The sequence below is a fragment of the Macrobrachium rosenbergii genome, chromosome 31 (genome assembly GCF_040412425.1).
Source record: "Macrobrachium rosenbergii isolate ZJJX-2024 chromosome 31, ASM4041242v1, whole genome shotgun sequence".
NCBI classification, from domain to species: Eukaryota; Metazoa; Arthropoda; class Malacostraca; order Decapoda; family Palaemonidae; genus Macrobrachium; species Macrobrachium rosenbergii.
Genome location: NC_089771.1, coordinates 14,072,757 through 14,086,024, shown reverse-complemented (window position 1 = coordinate 14,086,024; position 13,268 = coordinate 14,072,757). Strand labels below are relative to the sequence as shown.

General features: G+C 40.1%; 1 protein-coding gene across 3 annotated transcripts in view; it reads left to right on the top strand.

Moving 5' to 3' along the window:
* The first annotated feature begins 4,251 nt into the window (after positions 1-4,251).
* LOC136855369 (uncharacterized) overlaps positions 4,252-13,268 on the top strand; it is a 128,441-nt gene continuing 119,424 nt past the window's right edge. For 2 of the 3 annotated variants that reach the window (XR_010858000.1, XM_067132289.1), the window contains exon 1: positions 4,269-4,428. The gene's annotated coding sequence lies outside the window, so the exon portion shown is untranslated. Of the gene's footprint in view, positions 4,429-13,268 lie in introns of all 3 variants that reach the window. The other variant, XM_067132290.1, reaches the window with a different exon arrangement.

Genomic DNA, 13,268 nt, shown 5'->3' with positions numbered 1-13,268 from the left:
GATGGACAGGAAATGAGATGCTTTTTCGTAGTATAGTAGGTCTAAATCTCTCTCTCTCTCTTACGGAGCAATTTTCCGATTTTTTATTAAAAAGAACGGAGATGGGTTTTCGTAGTATGGTAGGTCTCTCTCTCTCTCTCTTTCTGTGAGCAACTCTCCCGTTTATTTTTGAAAGACAACCAAGATTGTTTTTCATAGTATGGTAGGTCTAGATCTCTCTCTCTCTCTCTCTGTGGTGAAACAGTTTAGCCGAAATACTCAAAATCTTTTGCATATTTCAGTTAGAAGACGAAAAGACACTAGACTGTGAATATTCACCGTCAAGTTACAAATTCCATCGCCAGCCTTAACTTTCTCAATGTGTTCAGCCAAGTTTGGAAGACCTCACAACGAGCTAAGCTTCCAATTCAAGTCGGGCAGGAAGTTAGAACTCCATGACTAATTGATATCGAGACTTTTTTGACTATTGCGTATGTATTTCTCGTTTATGGTCAAGTTTTTTTGTGTGTGTTTTTACATGTGTCTTATATACAGAAGAAATGTTTTTCGTTTGCGTTGCAGAGCAGAAAAGGGCTTGTGTGTGTGTGTGTGTGTGTGTGTGTGAGAGAGAGAGAGAGAGAGAGAGAGAGAGAGAGAGAGAGAGAGAGAAATTTTTACTTAGTGTCCTACGATTTCATTGTATGATTGTGCGATTTCTAGACTTATTTTTCTGCAGAGATCCATTGAGAGAGAGAGAGAGAGAGAGAGAGAGAGAGAGAGAGAGAGAGAGAGAGAGAGAGAGAGAGAGAGAGAGAGAGCATTTAAGCTTACCTAGTTTCCTACTATATTGTAATTTAATTCTGAGACTAAGGGAGTTAGGAAAGGGAAGGTGTTGTCTTGTCAAAATTAATAGTATTTGCGACCTACAATTTATAATCTTCCTAACTATCGTTAATACGCTTCTTCGTTATTCCGAAACTGACTTAATTTTTGAAAGTAAAACCTGTTTATAAGCACCTATTCTATTGTATACATGCAATTGACACTTTAATCCCAGCCTTCTTTAAAAAATGTTTTCGAAAGTGGCTATTTTTTTTTAACAAGACAACGAAATCAATTTACCATATATGAAAACCAGAAGAAAATTGTTTAGTTGCTTTTAATACGAACGTTTTAAATTTCTGTTTTCCATTAGAAAAATTATTGTTTACATGTTTATTTTTTGTAGTTCCTTAATTTTGGTTCAAATTATATACAGGTCTCCAAAGGAAACATAAGCAGTGCTCCTCGTATTATAATTTACTTTCATTTTTATCTGTTTATTTAATAATTTGTTAATTTATTTTTCTAATAACTGATATCTTCTTTCTGTATGTCCTAATACCGTCTTGCTTCTTTCAAATGAGCACCATGTTCTTTGGAAGACTGAATTTCAAGTCGGTGGCCCCTTTTGTGGCCTTGTTCCATATGAATAGAGTTCATCTGAATAATAATAATAATAATAATAATAATAATAATAATAATAATAATAATTCACGGGAGAAGGGCCAGAAACAAAGAGACGAGGTAATTGCAAAAGAGGATACAACGATTAACTAAAATAAGGAGGAACTACTGTCACGTGAAGAAAGAAGGTTTAAGAAGGAATAAGGACAAGACCAATTGGAGGAGAGAGGAGCGTGACAGATGACAGATCATTCTGTCTCCGGTAGACGTCGTTTGAACGACTTTGCAAACACTACAGAAGTCTAGAAAGTTCAGTCCGAAATTGGAGAGAGTTTGAGAAAAGAACCTTTAGAGTTTGAGAAAAGAATCTTTCGTGAGGTAAGTATCTGAGGGCAAATTATCAGTAGGATGGGACCAGCTGGTTATCCATTATCCTTTCTTACTTATTTACTTATTGGGTTACTTATGTACTTACTTATATGAACTTTAGGGAATCTTATACTATCGTCTTTACTATTTCTAAGAAGTGATAATGAAGATTTTAAACACATTTCCAACTTAATTTTTGGCTCTATGTTGTATAAGTAATGAGCAACTGTTCTTGACGAACAAATGTACTTACATTTTTATCTATTTTTTTTTAATAATCTGTTAATTTATTGTTTTTTCTTTTCGAATAACCGATCTCTTCTTTTTTTCTCTCTATTTCCTTTTACCTCTCATTGCCTCTTTCAAATGAACACCATATTCTTTGGAAGATTGAATTTCAAGGCAAGCCCCTGCTGTAGTCTTGTCCTATGTGAATAGGGTTCATCTTCTTCTTCTTCTTCTGATAATAATAATAATAATAATAATAATAATAATAATAATAATAATAATAATAATAATAATAATAATAATAATAATGAAGGCGAAATTTTAGTAGTTTAAAAACCTATAGGAAACGTATAACCCTGGAGATTTATCACAGTAGTATTGTATTATTCGAGGGATGTGTTATTTACAAGAAATTTCAGGTAAAAAACATGATACGTGATACAAAACAATGCTGTGAAACTCTTGTTTACTTTCGTGGGGTTCCAAAATGACCTGAACGGTCTGTAATATGTCGAGTGGACGAAATCCATTTGAAAAACTACACAACAATAAAGATAAGGAAAATATCCCATTTTGCAAAGAGGGGCCAGAGTTCCCATACAGTGTAAAAGGAATGTATGACTTGGTGGAATTCGTTTTGCCTAAGTTGTAAAGGTCTAAAAGTCCCGCATTCGGGTTTTCAGGCAGACAATAAACTTGCTGGTTTATTTTGTCGGTTTATTTCCCCCTTTTTTTTTTTGCCAAATTAGTGTGAACTGAAATGAAATACTTGGACTTTTATGGTTACGCTCTGGCTGGGAAATATTATTTTGCCTGAACTGTTTCCTGACTGTCGTTTGCGTTGATGAACGTGACTATACATACACACACACACACACACACACATATATATATATATATATATATATATATATATATATATATATATATATATACATACATACATACTATATACACACATATATATATATATAAAATATATATATATATATATATATATATATATATATATATAATATATATATATATATATATATATATATATATATATATATATATATATATATATATATATATATATGTGTGTGTGTGTGTGTGTGTGTGTGTGTGTATGTGTATGTTTGTGTGTGTGAGATCTTTGGTGAGCACCAGTGAAGTTTTACACCAAGTTTGTCAGGATCTTTTGATAAGTATAAGAGTAATACTTCTAAGAATGAAAGAGAGACAGACAGACAGACAAACACTTTGAATGCAGGCAATATAAACCATCTTGGCGGCGAGGGTTAATAACAAAACCTTGTACAGCTAAAACTCTCAAAGAATATAGGCATGGAAATCCAAGCTACGTTGAAATCAGAGTCCCCCTCAAATGAATGAAATATGATTTGGAGTGGTTGATTAGGCAGACGTGGTTTTAATTCACTTACCAGAGGCAAAGTCTGGCTAGTCCTTTGTCATCGAACGGTCATAAGCAAACAGAAGGGGATGGTTGCCATGCGGGAGATTTATTAGGTTACGGGGGCTTAATTTGGTCACTGTCTCTGATATCAGTGGACCTGTAGTTTACTGAAGTTGAAACATGTACGAAGACTGTAACGGTAGAATTTACTTATTAAAAGGGATGTTAATTGGACAAAAATGCAGAAATAATCTTATATATTTTACTGATTTAGCCATAGAAAAAATCCCCAAAGGTTTCATTATTTTATATCATAATGACTGATTTTACTGCTGAAAACATTCACAGTTACAAAACTTTCCGACAGAGGAAGATCTCAGCCCAAAGTGAAATAGAATTTAAGTTTGGGTATTTTGAGAAAGGAAATAAAAGGTACTTTTATGCCTCCTTAAACCCATGTAGTTTTGAAATGAGGTACTCAAGGAAAAGTTATATAAGGAAAAACAGAGAAAAGACAGCTAAATATGAGCAAAAAATATACCCAAAATGAGGGATGAGCTACAAAAAGATGTCTGGTTTGATATCATTGGTGTTGATTTTGAGAACTGAGTTTCATGTTGGAGTCATATTAATATGATAAATATGAATTAGTAACGAGTATTTTACCTTTTACGGATCTTTCTAGAGAGGTAGAATTGAGAAAATGTTGGATATTATCAAAGTAATTAGGTAAAACAAAGAAAATAATCTTCAAAAGGTTGGAACACGAGCAAACTGGAACAAACGAGAGAGCCGTTCTAAGAAAGAACCGTGAATTTACTAATAGAACAACTACTCTGCAGTCTGCCCCAGCTGGTTGTGACAGGTCTGTTCGAATGCATATTGTACCCCACAGAGAAATTTGTAGATTTTAACGAGCACAATCACTGGCATATTACAATGAGATTGGGAAATCCTTGTTACTTATACTAATAGGCTACTGGGGCTACGAAATATTAATAGCCCATGTAAGTTATATTCATTGTTTTATTTAATTAACTAAAAGTTATTGCAGTTTGATGCTTCGTTTTTGTTACGGATGTATATTTTTGTCATGTATTAAACGTTAATAGCATAGTCCTATATAATAAAAGGAATGGAAGAAATTTGGTATAAATGATCTAGATGATCCATAATTATCGAAGAACATATGGGCAAGCAACATATAGTTTAATCTAAATTTCTGTATAGTATATATAAGGGCTTCTAAATATTTTTACTATGTTTCTTTAATGCAAGATACATTTTCGAGTATTGAGCTACCATAAAGAGATTTTAAGGGACCGTAGCCTATATATATTACAATGGTAGTGACGACAGTGTCTAAACTAACCGTTCGTAGCTTAACCTAGTGTGGTTGGGCTCAATGCAGACTGGAGGTTACAAACTATTCCACAAATGGTTGAAAATATTGACAATATTAATAGAATGGGTTCAGTTTGCTAGACAAACTAGGCTAGTCTAGCCTAACCACCAAAACGTGCCTTGTATAGGTTAGGCTAGTTTGCCAAACTGACTAGGCTAGGCCAGGCTCAACCACGAAAACATGAGCTATGGCTAGGCCAGGCTAGTCTGCTAAATTGCCAGGTAGTTAAAAGGCTATACCAGTTCTAGTGGGCCTTCAAACCAAGTCTTTAGACCAAATTTGGCTACTAATGAGTTAAACAAACATTGCTAATTATAATTGTTCCGACACATTAGGAATTACTTTCAGGCATAGGCTGGAAACGGCCGTTAAACTCTTGAGCAAGGTGGTTAGGCAGTAACTACCGCCAGGTAGGCGGGGATACCTGCCTGTCCGGATGTAAACGTTCCAGTTTGCTTTCGGCCGTCATGCGTTGCTGATGTTTCTCGTTCTCTCTCTCTGCCTGACTACCGTTAGCTCTTATTATCCAGTGAGATCGTTCCCTCGCCTGTCTTGGGTTTGACGGCCAAGGGCTTAACTGAGTAGCGTAATCCGGGCGGTACGCTTCTCTTCCAGCAGCCCCCTTTACAAATACTGAAGGTGCCCCTTACTTTCGGAGATATAGTTTGGGGCGCAAATATCTTCACTCCTCACATCCATCAGGACGTAAGAGTTATTCCTTCTTGGGCTTCCGCCCTCCGTATAAGGCATCACTAATTTCTTCCTACTTATGCTGAGTGTTGCTCTCACGCCTCGCTAGAGAATTGCCGCCGAAAGTGGGAGGTTGCGGTGTCGTCGATAAGTTTCTGTTTCCATGGCCCTTGGTGGCCTCCCCTCCGTCCTTTTTTCTCTTCCCGTAGGTTCTTCCTTCTCCCTTTAGTAGATCTCTCTCCTTCGCCTTCTTTGCTCGGCTTGTCGGGCGAAGACCAGGGGCGGGAGCGATGGGCGACCTCGCCTAGAGTACCTCTTCCCGCCGCGTTTCCTTTGTAGCGGAGGAGCCCCTCTACTAATTATCTTTGCTTTTCTTTCAGGTTGACAGTAGCATTGCAGACACATGCAATAGTTGGCTGGATAATCAAAGAAATATCTTGCATGAAGCAGTCCCGACATTCATTCAGTGTTGTTTCGATTGACCACAATGCCCGATTAGATGACATATTTCCACCAGGATCTCTCTGACTCCTGTTCCCGCCGATGTAGATTGATCGCTGTCATTGCTGGTTTTCATGTATGCTGTTGCAATGCCTCCCGCGATCTGTGGTCCATCTTGCTGCCTGTTCCCTGTGTTATGCTCTTATCAACTCGGACACATTCTCTAGGCTGCTCTTCCTGGTCTCCTGCGCAGCCGCCTGGATCGCTTCTGTCGCTGCTGGTGACTTTCAAATGACATTCTGTCCGTTGCAGTAGCTCCTGCCTTCCAAACCGCTAACGTGGCTCCTGCATCGATGTCCTGATCGCGTCCCGCTTCTTCTCCAGTGATCGTGTCGGGGCCACTTCCGTTGTGTTCCTGGGAGATTACGATGTCTGCCATCCTGTAGAAGGTGTTAGCGTGAAAGGAAGGAAGTCGCTTGTGAAGTAGACGTTCCTGGTCGTTGCAATAGCTCCTGCCCTCCGAACCTGTGCCGTAGGCTCCTGCATTGGCTGTCCTGGATCATTCTTTGCCGCTTCTGGCGTCGTACGTTGACCACTTCCGTGCCCTGCCAGCTGCCCCAGAGGTTACAATGTCCGCCATCCTGCTAGAAGATGTCGCGCAAGATATAGTGAAGTCGTCCTGTTGAGGTGATGTTCCTGGCCGTTGCAGTAGCTCCTGCCTTCGAACCGCTGCACGTAGCTCCTGCATCGGCTGTCCTGATCATGCCTGCTGCTTCTCTCCTGGTGGTGTCCTGGCTCGCCCGTTGTGTTCCTGCCGGACCCTGGAGGTTCTGATGTTTCCTCATCCACCATCCTGTAGAAGATGTCGGAGTGGAGGTGAAGGAAGCTGCCACCATGTAAAAAGTAACGCTGTCTTCTTCATCTTATCTTCGATTTCGTCTTCTGCTGCCTTCCCTTCCTCTCGAGGTCCAGCGTCCTGAGAATCGGACAGACCTCCGTCGGCCGGGAGAGAAAAATGCTGCTTCTTCCCCAGATGCTCCTTTGGCGTCTAGACCGCCTTCCGAGGAGCAGTGGTCTCTGGCTCTTCCCGACGCCGGTTAGAAACTGATTTCGCATAGCCTGGGTTTTGTGTTTTGAAGCCGGGCGTGCAGACCTCGGTTTGCGATCCCGGTCCCGGAGTGTAGAGGTTACGGCCTCTAAGATGGGGCTGCCGGGCGCTTGTTCGCGAGACGCTCCGAGTGCCCGAGATTCTATGGAATATCCCGAGTATCCCGATCTGAATTCAGAGATTTTCCTGGGCCGCAGTTCGGGAGCAGTGAGAGAAAGGGCCGAGGCACTCAGGTGTCTCGGCTTCTCTTCCTGCAAAACCATAGCGCTCCCTGAGTTTGCCAGTGCTCAGTCGGGTTCCCAGCATGGGTGTCTCTGGATCACATCAGTTCGAAACATCAGAAGAAGCAGGGAAGAGATTCACTTTGGAAGTCCTGCGGGACTTCTAAGGGACTGACCCTCTTCCGTTCAAGCCTAGAGGTTTGGACCTCTCTTCAAACCCAGATATTTCAGACTTGAATAAGTCCTTTGGCACCACGAAGTGGAAATTGCAATCCGGTTTCTTGGAACCTAGATGTAGTACTGCATTGGTTGCCAGGCCCTCTTTTTGAACCAATTCACACGTCTTCTTTTAAGGATTTATCCAGAAAGACTCTGTTTTTAATTGCCTCAGCCACAGTAAAAGCGAGTCAGCCTGTGAGTTGCAAGCTCTAGACAAACATGTTGGTTTCTCCCAAGAGAATGCGGTATGTACGTACATCTTAGATTTTTTAGCTAAGAACGAGAACCCTTCTAATCCATGCCCAAGTTTTTTTTCCATTCAGTCTTATGGAACTGGTGGGACCTGCGGATCGAGAGATAGTGTTGTGCCCAGTGAGAACACTGAGACACTACCTCGAGAAAACCAAGAATATTAAAAGGGATTTTCATAACTTCTTTTTGCGAGACATTATTGTGGAATCTCACTTGGGGGTTCAAGAAGATGGTTTACCTTTGTTAAAGGTAAAAGCCCATGAGGTGTGGGCAGTAGCCACATCGTTGGCTGTCAAATATAATCTCTCTCTGTCTACGATTATACAATCAACTTATTGGAAGTGTTGCTCGGTCTTCGCTAACCATTGTTTACTTGATGTCGAGACAGTTTTCAAGGACTACAGTACGCTAGGTCCGTTCTCTGCGGCTGGCGTGGCACTAAGGAATAAGGGGTAGGAGTGATCCTTCTATTTTCCTCTATCTCCTAGCCTTGTTTAAGGTTGTTAAGTTCTGGTAAGCCTGGGGGTACTTGGTACCTGGAGTACCCTCCGATCTGCGTTTTTAATGGATGGGTAATAAGTTTTTAATTGGTGTTCAGGTAATATAGTTTTTTATGGTCGTGTTTGGTTGGTGTATGTTCATGCCCAGGGCAAGGGCAATTGTTTTGTTTAGCTTTGTCAAGTCATAGGAGTATTCCCTGACTACAAAGCTCCCACTGAAGTAGGGACAATTCCTGACATTACTGGTCATGTCCCTACAGGTTGAGATGAGCAATGACCGAGAGGCAGTATCTTCCTGCTCTTGCTCTCTCCCCAAGTAAGGTTACAACAATCATTACCACAATGCTAGCGTTTTATCTATTTCAAATGCATTTCCATCTATAAATGTTTTTTGAGTAGTACATGTCCATGCTTCACACCTCCTGTCAATGTGGGATTCAGCTATGTAATTACTTTGTAAGTTACATATATAAAAATGATTGGAGCCTGTCCCTCCTCCCTGCACATGGACATAGAGCATAAACAAACAGCTCTTCAGCTATATTGTACCTGTACTTCCCTGGAAGTGGGCAGGGCACTTACCTGCACCAAAACTAAAGAGTACTACCATGATTTTCAATTCTAAAGCTGCCGTTAAAGTAGAAACTAATAGCTATGTAATTACTTGGTAAGTATATATAAAACCTTATTTTATTATAAAAATGTCATATTTGTATCCTGTCTCATCTAAGTGTTTGATGCTATTCCTGTCTGGTAGCTTCTCCCATCAGTTCTTGTTACTTTGCCTTTTTGTATGTTGACCAAGGGGGCATTTTTCTGATTCCAAACTCCATCCTGATGTCCCCAGATACAATCCTTACAGTCTGGATTAGGTATCTATTTCAGGATGCTCTTACCATACAGCTTGATGTCATCCATGAACATCAGATGGTTAATTCTGTTGTCTCCTTTTCTTGAGTGTACCAGCATCCATCTTCTGCAGTACTTTTGTCATGGGAATCATGGCTACTACGAAGAGTAGTGAGTTGCCTTGAAAGAGCCCTCTCCTGATGTTAACCTCAAGGTCTTATCCCAGAGCTTGTAAAGTACTATATACAGCTGCGCATTGTATTTTTTTAGGGGCTGATGGCGTTTTCCTCTGCCCCATGTATTTTCAGACATTCTATTATCCACTTGTGCAGTATCATGTTGAAGGCTTTCTTGTAGCCAATCCATGCCATACTTAGGTTGGTTCTCCTTCTCTTGCTATTCTTCATTACCATTTTGTCTATCAAGAGCTGGTCTTTTGTGCCCCTACACTTCCTTCTGCAGCCTTTCTGTTGGTGTGGGATGGTGTTTGTATCCTCTAGGTAGTTGTATAGCCTTTCACTGATGATACTTGTTAGTAACTTCCACATTATTGGTAGGCAGGTGATAGACGTATAGTTACTTGCTACATTTCCCTTGTTCTTGTCTTTCTGTACTGTGGTCATCCATTTGGGCGCATGGTGGTTTGTGATACAATGCTGGAGTTGTTCTGCTATTTGTTGGTGTAGGGCCTTGAAGTTTTTGAGCCAGTATCCATGAATTTTATCGGGACCTTGGGCTTTCCAGTTGGGCATTTTCTTTAGTTGGTGTCTTACTGTGTCTGTCGTGATCTCGGTGAATCTTTGTTTTATTCTCCCATTTCTTCTGCCTTGACTTCCTGGAGCCATGTTGCATGTTTGTTGTGTGATACCGGATTGTTCCATATGTTTTCCCAGAGTCTCTTACTTGGTTCGGCTTCAGGAATTTCCTGGTGGTTGTCTTCCCCTCTTAGTTGGCTGTATAGTCTTTTCTGGTTGGTTCAGAAGAATTTGTTTTGGTGCTATCCTTTATTCCTTTTAATGTGCCACTGGATCTGATGTGCTTTGGTTTTAAGCCTCTGTTTTATATCTTCTATTATGTTGTGTAGTCCCTTCTCCTGTACTTGTATTTCTCATTCAGTTCCTCTCTTGTTTTCTTGCTTCTTAGCCTTTTTTCTGCCATCTCTTTCAGTTTACTCAAGTCAGATCTAATCTCCATGATTTGTTTTTCAAGACGCCTTTTTCAGGCAGTTGCTGTTTTCGGTTTTCTGTTGGTTGGTTGTGATATGCTGTTGGTGTTTGAATCCCCATGAGTTCTACTAGTCTTGCTCCTGCTTATGCCGGTTATTTGTTTCTGTAATACTGGTGGTGTGAGTTAGTCTCATTGTTGTATTACACTCCCTCACCTTTTTTCCCTTAGTTTTGTGTTGTGCCCGAAAAACATCCCCGGATCTTTGTTCTTTCTGTATCTGGGTAATAAACTGTCAGCTTTACACAATCCGACATTCAGGAAAATCTTGTCAAATGTTTGGTAGCTCATCATTCCTGCAAGTTTTGCGTGAGGCCAAGATCTCTTAATTACTTTTTGTTCGCCATGCTATGTTGTGTCCTCATCAGGTGAACTTTGGTCATTTTTTCTTTACTTCCCATTTAAGAATTTGGACATCAGATCACAATTTGGACTGTTTTCCTTTATGCATTTTCTCCTGGATGGATACTGTTATTGATAGGATTTGGAATTCCCCTCTCTTTCTTTGGGAGAGAGCCAGTTCTTTGGACTCTTTATGTTCATACAAGAAGACTCTGTTCTGTTTGCTAGTGCCGTTATTTCCACTTTGTTTTACATCTTTTCTGTTGACAGACCAGTTCTTTTTCTTTAGATGTTTCTTATTCCCCTTCTTTCCTTTATGTTCTGTTTGAGTACCTCAAACACTCGACATTCTGTTTGTTTTTCTGTTGTGAAGATATGGTGTAGTTTCGGTCAGATTGGTGGCGAGTCTTTCTGTTGTGGAGATCAAGAATCTTTTCTTTAATTCCCCAAGTTTTCTAGCTGAGTATGTCTAGTCTATTTTTCTAGCTTTATGACTCTTTAACGCCAACTAGAGATCTGTTGAGTAGTAATAGTGCTGTAGATACTAATCTTTCTTTTTGCAGCCCCCTTCCTGCTAGAACCAGCCTCTTTGGGTGCTCGCTCGGGGTCATGGAGAAACCAGCTCTTTTTCTTGAAGGTTCTCTTGGTCTGCCAGCTCTGTTCAGGAGCAGTGTGCTGGCTTTCCAGTTCCCTCTTTCTGTTGGCAGAGCCAGTTCTTTTCTTATATTGATTTAGTCTTAGCCTCACTTCAGAAGGTTAGAATTCTAATTTAGGAAGTATCTCAGGAAGAAAAGTAGTTCTTTTCTTTATATTCCTTCTTGGTCTCCAGCCTCTGTTCTGTTTGGGGTTGCTAATGTTTAGGTCCTCTCATTTAGATCAATCGTTGGTTTTATTTCCTGTTTCGTGCTCTGTGCAACAAAGGTTTCTGTTCTGTTTGAGGGTGTTCAGATCTCTTTCCAGTTCCTGATCTTTCTGTTGTGAATTTTTGTTTTTCTGAATACTCCCCTTCTTCTGAAGGCTTCTTTTCCTTTGGGGTTTTAAAATCTTTCAGTTCCTCTCTTTCTCTTGCGATGGTGGTAATTCTTTTTTCAAGTTTTCCCTTACTTGTGTCATGTCTTAGCCTCTGTTCTGTTTGATATTTCTCTTTCAAGTTCTATCTTTCTGTTGCTGGAGACCAGTTCTTTCTTATTTTCTTTGAAATCTCTGTTCTGTTTGAGGGTGTTGTTTCTCTTTCAGTTCCTCCCCTTTTCTTCAGTTTCTTCCAGTTCTTTTCTCAATTTCTTTTCGGTCTGCCCAGCCTCTGTTCTGTTTGAGGGTGTTATTTCTTTTCCAGTTCCTCTCTTTCTGTTTTAACTCAGCAGAGCAGCTCTTTTTCTTTATGTTCAACCACTTGTTTGTACCAGCCCCCCTCTCTGTTTGAGTGTTAGGGATTTCTCTTTCAGTTCCTCTCTTTCTTTATCACCTTTTCTTTAATTTCCTTGTAGTTTCTCAGGCATCTGGTCTGTTTGAGGTTCCTATTTCTGTTTCCAGTTCCTTCATTCTTTGTGTTGTAACTGGAGTCTGCCAGCCTCTTTTCTTTATGTTTTTACTTGTTGTGCCCTGTTCCTCTGTTCTGTTTGAGGTGTTAGTTTTCCTTATATTCCTTGTGATCTCCAGGATCTTTCTGTTTATGGTGTTGTTTCCTTTCTAGTTCCTATTCTTTCTTTACTTTCCTTTTATTCCTTACTTGGTCTGCCAGCCTGTTCTGTTTGAGGTGTTGTTTCGTTTCAGTTCCTCGGTTTCTGTTGTGGAGAACAGCTTTTTCTTTCTTTTCATACTTGGTTGTGCCAGCCTCTGTTTGAGGTGTTATTTCTCTTTCAGTTCCTCTCTGGCATCTTTCTGGTTAAGGGAACCAATTCTTTTCTTTAATTCCTTACTTGGTCTGCCAGCCTCTGTTCTGTTTGAGGAGTGTTTCTCTTTCAGTTCCTCTCTTTCTGTTGTGGGAGCCAGTTCTTTTTCTTTATGTTCCTTACTGGTCTGTCTCCGTCTGTTCTGTTTGAGGTTGTTATTTCTCTTTCCAGTTCCTCTTTTTTCTGTTGTGGGAGACCAGTTCTTTTCCTTATATTCCTTAGGTTCTTGGTTCTGTTTGAGGATGAGGGTGTTTTTCTCCTTCGTTCCTCGGTCTTTCTGTTGTGACCAGCTCTTTTCCTTTTCGATTCCTTACCAGGTCTGCCAGCCTCTGTTCATTTGAAGGTGTTATTTCTCTTTCCAGTTCTCCTTCAGCTGTTGTGAATACCAGCTTTTTCTTTATGTTCTTACTTGGTCTGCCATCCTCAATTCTGTTTGAGGGGTGTTATTTCTCTTTCCAGTTCTATCTTTCTGTTGTGGAAAGAACAGGTCTTTCTTTATATTCCTTGATTGGTCTGCCGGCCTCTGTTCTTTGACACCTCATTTATTTCTCTTTTCCAGTTCCTGTCTTTCTGTTGTTAAGCCAGCTCTTTTTCTTTATGTTCCTTACGTTCTTGGCCTCTAGAGTTTGAGGTGCTATTTCTCTTTCAGTTTCCTATCTTTCTGTTGTTACCAGTTTACTTTTTTCTCTTATATTCCTTAGCATTCT